We start from the raw sequence: 14,562 nt of genomic DNA, 5'->3' as shown, positions 1-14,562 counted from the left end.
TAATGCTGATAATAATAGCTTTTAGTCAATGTTTAACATGTGCCAGACACCTTGCTATGAAATTTATATGCACTAAATAATTTAGTCTTTGCAACAATCTGGACTAGGAGGAATTACTATGCCCCTTTTACGGATGAATAAACTGAGGCTCAGAGAGCTGGAGTAACTTGTCCAATGTGACACAGGGAGTAGGTGGAGGAGCTGAGATTGAACCATGTAGCTGGTTGTAGAAGGAATGTTATACCTCACTTTATGCTTACTATGACATAGCCAGTGTGGTCTCATAGAAACCTGATTGGCTCCAGCAGCTTCATTTTATTCATGAGAACATTCAGTCGCTCCGAGGGGGAACTGTGGGGTTTAGTGGCTCAGCTGTTGGCAAAACTGGAAACGGAATCCCAGTCACCTACTTTAAAGCGAATGCTTTTTGACTTCATTGCTGGCCTTTCTGGGCTGTATCTAGATGAAATTTCTTCAAGTTTTTCCCATCTGGATGATTTCCCTTCCCTGTTTCCTGCACTGAAACAGGATTTTTCCTGTGTTTAGATTCCGCTGGTCGTTTTAATTAGAATCAGAGAGAGAGAGAGGGAGCTAGCCACCTGTGCAAGGGTCACCATCTTTCCAGAAGGTTTGAGCAAGATTTTTAAGAGAGTTGGGACCAAAAAAAAAAAATCATCACAGTTCATAATGGGTTCACCAGGAGCTCACCTGAAAGCCTAACAAATCAGAACACACATGCGCCAAGCATTCGAGCTAATCACTGGTTTCTTGGGCTCCCTTTGTGTTGCCATCGCCCAGCTCAAATGCAGCATTCAGCTTCAAGTGGGGGCTCGGTTGATTTTTTTGACTGACAAAAGCAATTAAAAACATTACCTAAGTTCCCTCCAAATCTTGTGATCATTGTGAAGGTGTTTCGCTTATGTAAGACAGTCTTCACAATCCTTTTGATTAGTCATTCGTGTAACTATTTGAATAAACATTTCAAATCAAGTCAAAATAATCACAGAAGATAACAGCACTTATGGCGTTGCTTAGAGAAATTGTGATCGCAGTGTGTCTTTCTTTCTTTGGTTTCTTTTTTTTTTTTTTTTTTGAACTGCGTAAATAAATCACTCGATGTTTCTCTTCTCGGTAATAATGTTCTCTCGTTGCCTATGATGGGAAGGTTGAATACAAGCCCTTCAACACATGTGGATTCAGGAAGAGAAGGTCGAATTTCTGCAACAGAGGTGAAAAGCAGCAATTTTCAAGGATCTCTTGTTGGCAGACACCAAACCCACAAACTGGGGGTGAAAGCAGGAGTGGGAATAGATGTTTTCGTGCTATCCACCAGGCATCCACCTATGCTGTCAACCCCGGTCACTCCAGCATTTTTTTATCAGTAATCATCAATGATCTCAGACTTACTGAATGGTCACAGGGTAATGAACCCATTTGACCTCTCAGATTCCCAGAATCCTCCCAGAATTGAACCACGGTTCCCTCACCCTCTGTGAACCTCCTCTCTTGCCTTCTTCCATGACACCTGCTGTCCCAGCTTCTCCTCGCCCCTACTTGGTGGCCCCTGTGTCTTTTCTACCCACATTGCTTCCTCCACCACATCGTAAGCACTGATGAACCTCAAGTCTACCCTTAGTCTGTTCTTCTCATTCCACTTCCGCCGTGGAAGAGAGCATCACTTCTTAAGCATCACACAAATACGATCCGACTGCGACCCCCACATTCCTCTCACCCATCTCAGACGCTCACTCCTGAAATAAAGGAACAGCCTCCCACTTCTCAAGCCTTCAGATGTGACGGCTTTCCCGCTCCAGTCAGTCTTCCACACCACCTCTGTGGTCGAAGAGAGTCGCCTGTTGTATCAGAAAACAGAGGATGTAGCGGCCATTAGGCCAGCAGACACTGCAGCCGCCCTGACTGTGCACCCTGCGGGGACTCAGGATGGAGAAAAGCAGGATGCTGAACTTAGCCAGCGAAGGTGCACATCAAAGGAGTGATTTCAACGAGCCCAGACTCTTGCATCTTCCCATACATAAAAAAGCACTAAAATCATTAACTTGAGATGTCTGGTTTCCTTTATTTAACAGTAATCTTTTGATGATCTGACTACCTGGTTTTATTGCAAAACTCCCATATCTCTTCGCTCCTCCCTTACCTCTTTGGAGCAGTCCATCAGAGCGATCTGAGAAGCTGACTCCTAGCAAGTCCACCCAATAAAACATAATCCTCAACTTTTAAGTTGTATCTTTTTTTCAGTCAACGCCTCCATGAAGGTCCTTCTGTGCTGAAAATCAGTCCCCCTCTTAAGATGCTTCAAGTATCCTCACCGCCTTAAGAAGAAATCAAAGACCTCAGAATGTTATGCAAGGACTTTCATAACCTAGCCTGTGCTCGCCTCCCCAGCTCCATCTCTCATCAGTACACCACCACCTCTACCCAGTGTCCCCACCATACAGGTCCACCGACAGCTTTGTGACCGTGTCAGGGCTTTCTGGCCTCTCTGACTGCTAATGTCATCTTCAAGATGTTTGATTCCTGTCTCTCTTCCTTCCCATACCACCTTGATAACTTCTACTGGCCCTTCAAGGATGCAGTTCAAACATCACTGTCCAGGAAATATTCCCCGACTCCAACCCGAGCTCAGTGGTCTTCAGCATCTAGAGTTTCTTGTATACTTTTCTGCTTATTCTTCTGTGCTTCTTATCAAAGCACATGGCTAGTTACACATTTTACTCATTTAAGTACAACTACACACACACACACACACACACACGCACGCATGCACACACTCCTACCATAGGATATAACACAAAGCAAATATTTTGTAAATGCTGGTTGAATAAATGATGTTCACAGTCGTGCCGTAAGCTGTGAACCAGTCATTCAAACCCAAATAATTCCAAACCTGTGATTTTTTTCATCACAATATGTATCATCAGATAGAAATGGAGATATACTATGTCCCAGCAGAATGACCTCAGTAGAAATTTTATATGCATTATAATGGGAGACTCAGGAGTTTTCCACCACTAACAATTTTATTGATATTTTCTATGGATTAATTATAATAGTCCAATTTCACAAATAATGAGTTCTGTTAACATAGAAGCACTTTTGTTAAAAAAAACTAATTTTCCTCTGTGTGGCACTGGTTAGTACCAGCATAGTGTAAAATTCTCTTTCAAGGCCTAACTACTTGCTTCTTTCAAAAGAGCATATGAGGGAAGGGAGAATACAGACCCGTTCTAGGACTCCCTCCCATTTATCCTTCCTCAGTTTACTTCCATCACTGGTACAAATGCTGAAAGATCAAAGAATTCTGCTGTCCAAAAATTCAGTCCAGAAGCCTGTTTCTAGGCACCATCACAAACACCCAGGCTGGGCACATTCTTCAGACTCCAGAGACTGGAAATTCTACAATTTCACTTGGAAGAACTTTTCCTTTAACTTGAACCCAGAAATAAAGATATGATTTGAGCTTGGAATTACAATCAAACATAAAGGAGAAATGAAAAAAAAAATACTGAGTGCCTATAACATGCCAGGTCTTTCAATAAGAATTTTGTTTACTTTTTCTCATTTAATCTGTAAAATAACCCTGTGGGGTAAGTGTTACTTTCCATGTGTACAGATATGGAAACTGAAGCTAATAAAGAGGAAAACAGATTTTTTTAACCCAGCTTTGATTTCTGAAGTCTAAATTGTTTCTACACTAGGCTACTTCCCAAGATAAAAATATTTTTTCAATGATCATCATCAAGGAATAAGTATGTTTTGATAAATTTATGTAGCTAATTGGAGAAAAGCTCTAAAATGTAAACACAGAAGTTTGGGGATTTATTTATATGAGACTCAACCAGGATTGAAAAGGGAAATTTCTAGAGCTTTCCTTGTTCGGTGTTTTGAGTTACTTTTCTGTAAGTTGTGACCATTGGCCCTCATTTGTCCCTGTTCGTCCATCCCATCCGCCTTGGTCCAGGTGTAGCAGGGGGCATACCCTGAAGAAAGGAAGCAAGAGGGTGGGTGAACTTTTGCAAATCGACCCTGTCTTGTGAACAGCTCTCTCTAAACAAGTGGGGTGGCCAGTGAGAGCCATTTAACAGCAACTTAAAGGATTCAGTATCTTAATGGATGTCAGTTAATATTTGCACAAAAATCTGCTGGAGAGAAAAAGCTGTCCTTGTGTGTGATAGAAGCAGGCTGGGCAGTTAACCAAAGTTTTGTCATGCTTCCTCCAAACAGCAGAGGGCGCTAAGTGGCCCGAGGACTAGCCAACGGAAGAAGGAAATAGTATTCAAGATCTGCACGCTGTAGTTCCGACTTTAGCAACCACTGCTCTTAAAAGGAAGTAATATCGCCTAGTTCAATTCTCAGCATCCCCTCCACAAAAAAGAACACCTGAAATCTGAAACAGAAAATGCTTTAGGGTTTGACATAATTAAATATGCAGCCATTTGTTCTGAGTTATCCATCTTATTCCCTCTAGTAAGAACCACTGTAGAAGAAAAGAAGTTCTAAAGGCCTTTTCATGGCCCAGCGATTTGGACATCCCCCCCTCAACCCCCCTGCGCCAGTCCAATCCAGAAATTCTATCGTGGATCTGTTTACCATCCAGGAAAAAAGAAGACAGCCCTTGCGTTGAAATTTAGAAGGTGGGAACACTTGATAAGAGAGTAAATGTGAAAGAAAATTGCATCATAGTTTTGTAGGCTGTTCTATTAAATTTCTCAGGGAAGAAAAAAATTGCTCTGAGACGGGCTGTGATTCAGTTCAGCTATTTCCTGCTACACTTCAGGGTTCAGTTTATGTAATAACACTCCATTTCCATAGCATGCCTTCTGCTTAAGGACCTCAGAGCGCTTTTAAATGCATCCTCTCCTCCATCCTCCCAACATCCCCCATGGAGCGGGTAGCAGGCTGCAGGTGGGCTCGTCTGTCTTTTGGAGGTGAGCCACTCAGGGCCCCTCCATCCACTGGTCTCCACCACATCCCCTTCAGTGCTACCATTGCCTTAGCTTTGTGCTTCTTCATTGTCAAAATTATGTCTCCTCCAGATCCACTTAAATGTAAATCCCCAGGAAGTCTGACTCTTCCCAGGGAGGAACATCCATGCAAATCAGAGACTCAAGAGAGTAAGTTTCCATTCACTCAGAAACATGTATTGGGGGGAGGGTACAGCTCAGTGGTCGAGCATGTGCTTAGCATGCACAAGGCCCTGGTTCAAGCCCCAGTACCTCCATTAAATAAATAAATAACCCTAATTACCTTCCTTCACTCAAAGGGAAAAAAATGATAAAAAAATAAGCAAATAAGTAAAAGACATTTCTCTTTTATGAAAAAAAAAGAAAAGAAAGATGTATTGAGCACCTAGTAAATGCCAGACATGATTCTAGGCACTAGGAAGGGAACAAAACAGAAACCAGCCAACAAACAAAAATTCTCTGCTCTTTTGGAGCCAAGACACTTATGGGGGGAAAGATCATATACACGGTAAGTGAGTTAATTATATAGCAGGCCAGGAGGTGCCAGGGAAAGGAGGAAAATGGGAAGGCTGGAACAGAAGGCTTATTGTCTCCGACTTACACGTACCAGCTAGAAGACTGTACGGGGCTTTATTTTTGATGCTTGTTCTTTTAAAACCAGAGGGTTCATTTTGATGTTCAAAAGGTCAAATTACATAGAATACTGAATACATCTTCTTCTTTCCAAATTTGCATGTGAACTAGTTTCCCGGGGCTGCCTTTAAAAAGTACCACAGGGAGGGTGGATAAAACAATGGAAAGGTGCTGCCCCGGGATTCTGGAGGCGAACAAAATGTCCAAAATCCAGGTGTCAGCAGGCTGCGGTCCTTCTAAGCCAGGTCGGGGAGCCGCTCTCTGCCTCTCCCTGGCTTCTGGCGGTTTGTGGGCAATCTTTGCTGGTCCTTAGCTTGCAGCTGTCTTCCTCCCACCTCTGCCTCCATCATCACATGGCCTCTCTCTGTGCCTCCCTCTTCTTCCTATGAGGGCACCAATCCCACTGGATGCAGGGCCCACCCGACTCCATATGACGTCACCTTAATGTAACCAATGACATCTGCAGTGGCTCTATCTCCAAGTAAGGTCACATTTGGAGGTAGCAGGGGTTAGGACTTCAGCACATCTTTTGGGTTGAGGGGTGCAGGACATGATTCAACCCATAGCACTATGTCTGCCAACAATTCTGCTGATTGACCGCTAGGCTGGATGTCTGCCTACTGAGGACCAGTCTCCGGTCTGGTCGGTGACTGGGAGTTAGCAAGCAGACAGGGTGTAAAATTAGTGCTGGAAATTTCAGCCAAGGATTAGGGATGGTGCCCAGCACCTGACCTTAGAAGCTTCCCTCTCATTCTCAAGACCCAGGCAGGTGTGATGCTGCAAAAGTCTCTGTTGTGTTTGTTTCTTTTCTGAATTGGTACCTTGTGTATGTGCGTGTGCGTGTGTGCATCTAAACCACAGCCCTCGTAATCGTTTGAAACAACATGGCGGCAGGAAAACTCAAGAGCTTGGGCAGATGTTTCCAGCTTATCATGAGAATCCAGGAATGTCCCCAGCACGGCTGCTTATAAAAATGGAAAAGAGAAGGACTGGCCTAGGTTAACCCAAACTCTCATGAAAGAAAGATAATTTATGAGAAGGTACTTGAGGAAAGATAAAGGACTGTACCCAAGGAGGATGCTGTTTGAGAGTCAGACACCAAGACCTTGGTGAGGAAGCCTATGAAGGGGAGGAAACAGGGTGGCACCCTGACATTTCTGGGGCTTCCATTATAGCATTGACCAGAGTGCAGGAGTCCAGGTGGCCTGGGTGGCCTGGGCCACCGCCCTTAGCCTCCTCCTTGGTAACGTGGGTCTTGTAGTCAAGGAGCAAGAGCCAGAATGAGCTTCATGATCCATGGAGCCAACAGGGAGCTCATGGGCGGGACGAAGAGGGCAGAGCCGTCAACTCCAGAACATTAGCAGACAGTTCTGGAGAAGGATGCCACGGGCACAGCTCACAAAGCCCAATGGATCCTCACAACAACACATGAGGTAGAAGGATGAGAGTTCTCCTTCACAGATGAGGAAACCCCCACCCAGCGGGATGAAGGAACTTGCTCGAGGTCAACAGCGAATCAGTGGGAAGCCATTTCCATTCTGCAGAGGGTGGTTGTATTGGTTACCATGCTTCATTCCCGGCAGCTAGAGAGCGCTAGTTTTTTGCTTGAAAAAAAATGTGGAGCTCTGGATATTTTCTGTGAATTTGGGTTGGGTTGGATCAGGTTGGAAACCACACAGAGTCACCCCTACCCAAATGCTCCCCAGTATCAGAGCTAGAGATTTGAAAGCTGAGAAGTGCCCTGTGAGGCAAAATCTAGAGGATTGGGTACCCTTTTCCGTATCATCAGTTTAGTGATAGCAGACAAGTTGCTTAAACTTTCCTCGCCCAACTTCCCTTATTGTGAGGATGGAAGAGTTTCAAATAGACTATCTTATGGCTAAACTCTAGGAGTCTGTTTTATGGAAGGTATGTCATAAAAAAAAAAAATCAGGAGCCCTTTGGGAACAACCCAGGGTTCTCATAAAGCTTTATAAACAAAACAAGAAAAAAATTAGACAGTTGCCAGGCACCATGATGGTTTTATGATTGTTATAAAGCCAGCCAGGAAGCACTGACAAATTTAACAGGAGCAGCAGCAAGGCCCCGCCAGGTAAATCTCGCCGGAATCTTTGGTAATAACAAGTTCTATTTCCCTAGGAGAGGAAAGGAACAACCTAGGATTCCCAGCGCCCATGGCCTGACCCACTGCATCCCCAGTACTGCGGCCAGTATAGAGGACTCTTAGGAGCTCTCCTCACCCTCCACGAGCATGCAGGGCTTCCCAGGACAGTTGAAGATTTGGTCCTCCCACTAGCTAAGTAAGGTCCCTCTTTTTCTCCCCCTTCCTGCCCGTCTCGCTGCCACTCACCCCTACCAGCCCCATCAGGGCAGCTGACACTTTCCAGTTCAGGCTTATGAGCCTCTGAGCCCAGAACAGGGAGATGTGGTCCTCCTCGAGGAGTCCAGCCTCGCCAGCCTCACCCGGAAGGTAAAAACAGGGGCCTCTCCCAGCATCCTCTTCTTCTTTTTTTTTTGATTGAGTTATAGTCAGTTTACAACGTTGTGACAACTTTCAGTGTAGAGAACAATTTTTCAGTTATACATGAACATACATGCATTCATTGTCGCATTCTTTTTCACTGTGAGCTCCCACAAGATCTTGTATATATTCTTAAAGAGGCAGCTCGTCAAAAAAAGGGAGATTTATGAGACTGGCACCTGCAGGGATGCCGCTCGTCTTTCTTTCCCTGGAACCATCACTATCCCTGGGCTGCGCCCTGACCCATCCCCGAGCTGACCTCCGCATTCCCGTTGGAGATGCTCCTGTCTCAGCCGGGCCCTTCCCGGACCCCTCCCCTCCCCATCGTCCTTGTTTACAAGGAGCAAGCCCTCTCTGTAAATTAAGCCCTCGAAGCCTCGCACTCCTTGAGGCCGTGTGTGGAGTCCCACGAGCTGACTTGTGGCATTTATTAGCACAAGAGGAAAAGTGCTTGTCTCATCAGAGAAAGCAGCTGGAGACAGAACACTTTTCAAAGGCATAGAACCGACCTCCAGCTCAGCTGCTGGATGCTGGGGTATTGCAGACTCAGAGGATTCTCTCCTCTCTCCCCCTCTCTCACTCTCTCTTTCTGTCTCCCTCCCTCCCTCCCTCCCTGCAGCCTCCACCCACTCCTTCCAGCAGAGCCCTGACCTTGCAGGGCCTGAACCCCTCCCCACCTCCACCCCCTACCTTGTGTCTCTCTGGTGAACTCATGCTGGGAGATTAATTGCTGCTATCACCCCTAATCCATCACACTTCCCAAAGATTGTTTTGACATCTAGTTAATTTTTGGCTGATGATTTATCAAATTCTTATTACCGTGCTCTGAAGGGGCTCATTTATTGTGTTGATTCATGGTAATGATAAAGAGGAAGCATTTTGAATTTTAACTACATTTCCCTCATGCTTTTTCCACCCAGGGTAGTTAAGGAAAAAAAAAAAAAAGAGGAAAGGGGGAGGGGACTGCAGCTAGGAAACTCTTAAACAATTCAAAATGTGCAAGAAAAGGGAAAGGGGAGAAAATTCTTCCATTATGTGAGCAAAAGCCAAAAGTCTGAAAAAGGTTTATATATATATACACACATATATATATATATTTTTTATATATATAAAACATCTATATGAAGTATTTTTAGCATCTGGGTCTGAACTACATTTGGAAAGCCTGTACCCTTAAGACTCTTAAACATTTATTGCCCTATAATATTACCTAAATGTCTACTACCATTTTATTCAAATAGAACTTAATGGTAAGTGATTTCAGTCATGTACCAGTGGAAATGTAAAATGAGTGTCTTTGCCAGACCAGATGGCCAGCCCCCTTTTAAAAGTGCAGAGAGACTTTTCTTGGCCATTCAGGTCACTTCCCAGACCTTCCAAATGAATCATTTGCCACTCAGATTTATCTAATAAACCCAGATGGCAGGAGGCAGCCCAATGTCCACGTCTATCCTTTTTTCAGAATCAGAGGAGCTGGTATCTCAAGGATGGAGACCAGAGGTGACAGTGTTACAGGAAAATGTGGCACATGCGAGGAGGGTCATGTCCTGGGTCTCGGGTGAGTCCCTGGGACATGCCCTGTCAAGGGAGGGTCCTTGGCTTAGCTCAGGAAAGAATTCAAGAGTGAGGGAACCAAGTGAAAGCGAGTTTATTTAGAGAGATGCACACTCCCTAGTCATCTCAGAAGGCAAGAGAGGCCCCAGAGATACACTTTCCGTAGGCAGAATGTGGTCCCTCTCAGAAAGGAGATCGACCCCAGGTGATGGGGTCATCTAGGAAAGGGAGACTGGCCAGGGTGATTAGTTTTGGGGGCTGGGTAATTTCATATGCTAACAAATGGGAGGATTAGTCCAACTCTTTTGGGGGAGGGGCAGGGTTTCCAGGAATTGGGCCACCGCTCACTTTTTGGCCTTTCAGGGTCAGCCTGGGAGCTGTCACGGCACCTGTGGGTGGGTCATTAGCAGCTAATGCATTACAATAAGCTTTTAATGAGTCTCAGAGTCTACTGGAAGTTGAGTCTTCCACCATCTTGGGCTCAGCTGGTTCTAACCAGTTTCCGTCCTGTTCTGTTTTTCTCAATGGCTGTGTCATTCTTTTAATGACTCTGCCCTGCCTCCTTCCTTCCTCGTCTCAGCAGGAGAGCCCCAAAGGGAAGGCACTCCCCAACAGTCACGGGGGTGGGGGGTGGTCGGGGAGGCAGTTAATCCAGGCAGAAGGGCTAGAGAAGGCCCTGCATTCACCTGGTGGACAGGCTCTAGGCCGTGTACCTCCGCGAAACCGTGACAAGATCTCTGACCAAAGAAAGGGAAGGAGAGTCAAAGAAGAAAGAACTGTAGTAGGTCTTTTCACCAGGAATCTTCAACAAGAGGACTCCAGTGAAGAGATGCCACATATGGACTTTGCGGATGTGAACAGACCCATCCTGCTGTCCTTAGTGCCAAGGATGCGCCGGGGAGGCACCCGCCCCTTCTCCACACACCTCCCGATACCTGCCCTGAGTCCCCATCTGCCGTCCTTCCTTCCTTAAGTCTCACAAAACCCAGCTCATCACTGGAGCAGGTCAGGATCACCCCGAAATCTTTAGTACCCCTGTCCATGCGGCCGGCCTGTGCGAAAGCATGCAGGAGTTTTATACGTGTGATTTGGTGCTTAATGTGCTGAGGACAGAGGAAAATACCGCATGGCCTCCCTCCTCCCTGAAAAATAAATTGGTTTTCTCTCATTTTCTATTTTTTTGAAAATTTGAATAAAATTGTTTGTCTCTTGAAAGTGAAAAGAGAGACGGAGGAGGAGCGAGAGAGGGATAGGAGATTCAGAGGGACAAACCACTATGTGTAAAATAAGAGACGAGGAAATATTGTACAGCACGGGAGTATAACCATTATTTTAAAATAACTTTAACCGAAGTATACTCTATAAAAATATTAAATCACTATGCTGTACACTTTAAACTAACACAATAATGTAAATCAACTATACTTTAATAAAAATAAGTAAATAAGTAATAGCAGTAAAATTCATACATATAATAATCTAGGCTTAGAAATACATTTACTTATATATCTATTATATATATATATGCACACATATATGCATACATGTTTTGCACATTAAAATAAATAAATAATAAAAGTAAGTAAAATTCATATGTAATAATCTAGCCTTAGAAATATGTTTATATATCTATTACATACACACATAGACACATATACTTAGAGAGTGAGGCAAGAATGGAAATTATTTCAATTTTTAAAGTAGCTATTGATTTTGTCCTATTTTAATTTACCCTTCGCTAATTTTGATTTTTTTCCCAAACATTTTCCATTTTACCTTAGGTCACTAATAGACGGACTTATTGTAGCTAAATTTTTTCTTCCCACGTTTTCAAAACCTATTTCACCCGTGGAATTGCTCATGTAACTTTATATTGTATGGGTTTGCATCTTCTCTGCGTTACATGATCAGTCTCACCAGAGACTCACTGTCTTCATCTTTTCCCAGCTCAGTAATGGCACCACCATTCAAACAGCTACTCAGGTTAAAACTCCCCACACCATTCTGGCCTCATCTCAGACCTGACATCCGATCCATCTACAGACCATTCTGGACGAGATACAGTCTGTATCTCACCTCTTCTTACCGCCTTACCAGCCTACGCATCCCTCCCCTGGACCACTGTCACACACACCCACACACACACACACACACCCACTGCAGAACCTGACCCCCCCCCGCCCCTCTCCCTCCCTCCCTCTGTGATGTCACCTTGCCTCTCTCTCGTGACCCCCAGCTCTGCCTCCAACAAGCCAGAAAATCCCCGCTAAGGGCCTTCACCATTGATGCTCTCTCTACCACTTGCTTTTAATTTTATGTTTCACGACTTGGGAAAATGTAATGTAATGATGTCTGTCACCTTTTTCCCTTATAGTTTCCCCCCTTGCTTTAATGCTTAGAAAGGTCTTCCCCTTCACAGCAGTTAGGAAGTCAACTATTTTTCTAGTCTTATATGTTTTTACATTTTTGGTATGAAATGGTTTAATACATCTGGAATCAATTTTGGACTATGGTGTAAGGCGGACTCTATGCATATATTTCCAAGTAGTTAATCAGTTATCTAACTACCATTGATTAATCAATATACTCTTTCTCCTTTGATTTGAAATGCCATGTTTTTCACATATACAAAATCCCAGAAATACACTTCAGTCAATTTTGGACTTCCAATTTAGTTTCACCGATCTGTATCTGTCTCTCTCTCTCTTTTTCTCTCAGTTTCTACTATTTTAGTTTTTATAGTGCAATTTATTATGTGGAAAAAGAAGTAACCGCTCCTATCTTCTCTATCAAAATATCTTTACTTTCCACATTCTCTGTGTGAATTCTAGTGTCATTCTTTAATGTTTCCCAAATTCTATTCAAATTTTGATTGTAATTACATTAACATAAATTAATATTCTATCCACTGAGGAACACATCATGCTTCCTTATTAAAGTCACCTTTTATATGTTTCAGTACAAGCAGGAAGGTTTCTTCACGTAGCTACTCACACGTTCTCGTGGGTTATCTTCCAGAAACTGAATAATTTTCTGATCCTATATGAATGGGATTTTTGTTCATAGATTATCTAACAAGCTGTTTTTAGTGTACAGTAAAACTACATAGTAAACCTATGAAGGCTTGTCTATTTATTTTGTAACTAGCTATTTTATTAAATACTCTTTAATGCTAATAGTTTTCCAAATCCATCTTACAGGTTTTCCAGGTTATCAAGAATATAATCTATAAATTACACCAATTTTTTCCTTCTCCTTTCCAATATTTAAGCTTAGTGTTTTCTTTGTCCCATTTCTGGGACTCTCAAAATTCTAAAAAAGTGATAATCCTGGTAGCCAGTATGTTCCATTTGTCCCAGCCTTAAATGGGACTGCCTATAGTGTTTCATTATTTAAACATATTTATGACTTTTTATTTAGTATACCTGTCATTCATCATGTTAAAGTATTTTTATACTGCAAGTTTCGTACGAATTGTGTTTGCAATTAATCAGGGATGGAAATTAAATTTTATAAAATCTTTCGGGGCATCTATCAAGGCGATGTTATAATTTTGCTTGGCTATTGGTGTAATGAATATTATTTAACGTAGATTAATGCTAAAGCATCTTTGCATAGCTGGAATAATGCTTTCTTGGTCATCCTTAATCATCCTTCAGTATTCTATTGGACACAATCTGCCAATGTTTTAAGGATGTTTGAACTTATACTCAAATTTGGATTGACTATAGCTCTTATATCTAAAGTATTAATTGTCATGTTTTGGCTTCAATATTACGACAGCTGGTCAACTGGGAAGCTTTCCATCTTTTCCTATGCTGTGAAACGGTGTAAATAGTGTAAGAAGTATCTCTTCTTTGAATATTTTCCCATAAAATATTTTGGGGAGTTAATTATTCTATTTATTTTTCAAATGCAGCCATACTTCCTGGTTATTTTGTAAATAGTCTATAATTGTAGATCCTGTTTCCTTTTTATTTAATTTTATGCAAAAAATTGTCTTTCTTTTTCCTCCTAATGCCCAAGCGAGTGATTGTTTATGTATGTACTTTTATTGGAATTTTTTATTTTTGCCTCACGATCAGACAGTGGGGCCTGTAAAATTTCTAGTCTTTGAAATTTATGGAAGATTTCTTTGTAGCCAAGAGTAGGATTACTTTTCATAAACATAGCATGGATGTTTCAGAAGAAGATGTATTTCTATTTAGAGAGTACATGATTCTGTATATATTAAGAGATCTGATATATGTTTCATTAGATCCTATGTCATTATTTACTCAAACTTTGTTAAACTTACATACTAGATTGCAGGCAACACCCTTCCTGGTCCCTGGCACTGGTATACGTTTTTCCTATTTTATTTTTAATCTCATGGGTCATTTTCATAGGCTTCTGGGAGGCGGAAATTAAACTCTCATAATCACAACTCCATTTCACCCAGAAGTCCCCAGAAGATGTCTGTCTCAAAGGCGAGTACCATAGTAACACTTCTTCTCAACAACTTCTAAAATATTCCATTTCTACTCCTCACTCACTACCCCTTCCCTTGTCCTTGGGATAAAGCACAGACCCCTTAAAATGGCCAGAAGAGCCCTTCAGGGTCCAGCTCCCACTTGCCTCTCCCTCCTTAGTTCCTGCCCTGCCTCAGTTCATCAGCCAGTCGCAGAGAAGCTGTTCTGTTTCACTTTTCTCTCTTCCCTGCGGCAGGGTTTCTGCACCTGCTACACACAAAGCCCAGAACTTACTCCCCATCCTCTGCTTTCACATTGTTAGGTTCTGCTTACCCTTTAGGACTCAGCTTAAACATCACTTCCCACCCTAGGGCTGTGAGCACAAGCTTCTATAACTCCTTCTGAATTCCAGCTCACCCCT

General features: G+C 42.9%; 1 long non-coding RNA gene across 1 annotated transcript; it reads right to left on the bottom strand.

The window, feature by feature from the left end:
- Positions 1-1,134: 1,134 nt before the first annotated feature.
- LOC140689432 (uncharacterized) lies at positions 1,135-11,799 on the bottom strand. Its single transcript, XR_012064367.1, has 4 exons — positions 11,767-11,799; positions 2,156-2,330; positions 1,733-1,853; positions 1,135-1,218 (listed from the first exon to the last, which is right to left on the bottom strand). It is a non-coding gene; the product is annotated as an uncharacterized lncRNA (long non-coding RNA).
- Positions 11,800-14,562: the final 2,763 nt, after the last annotated feature.

The sequence above is a fragment of the Vicugna pacos genome, chromosome 26 (genome assembly GCF_048564905.1).
Source record: "Vicugna pacos chromosome 26, VicPac4, whole genome shotgun sequence".
Taxonomy (NCBI): Eukaryota; Metazoa; Chordata; class Mammalia; order Artiodactyla; family Camelidae; genus Vicugna; species Vicugna pacos.
Note: the sequence above shows the minus strand (reverse complement) of the source record. Positions and strands in the feature narration are given on the sequence as shown.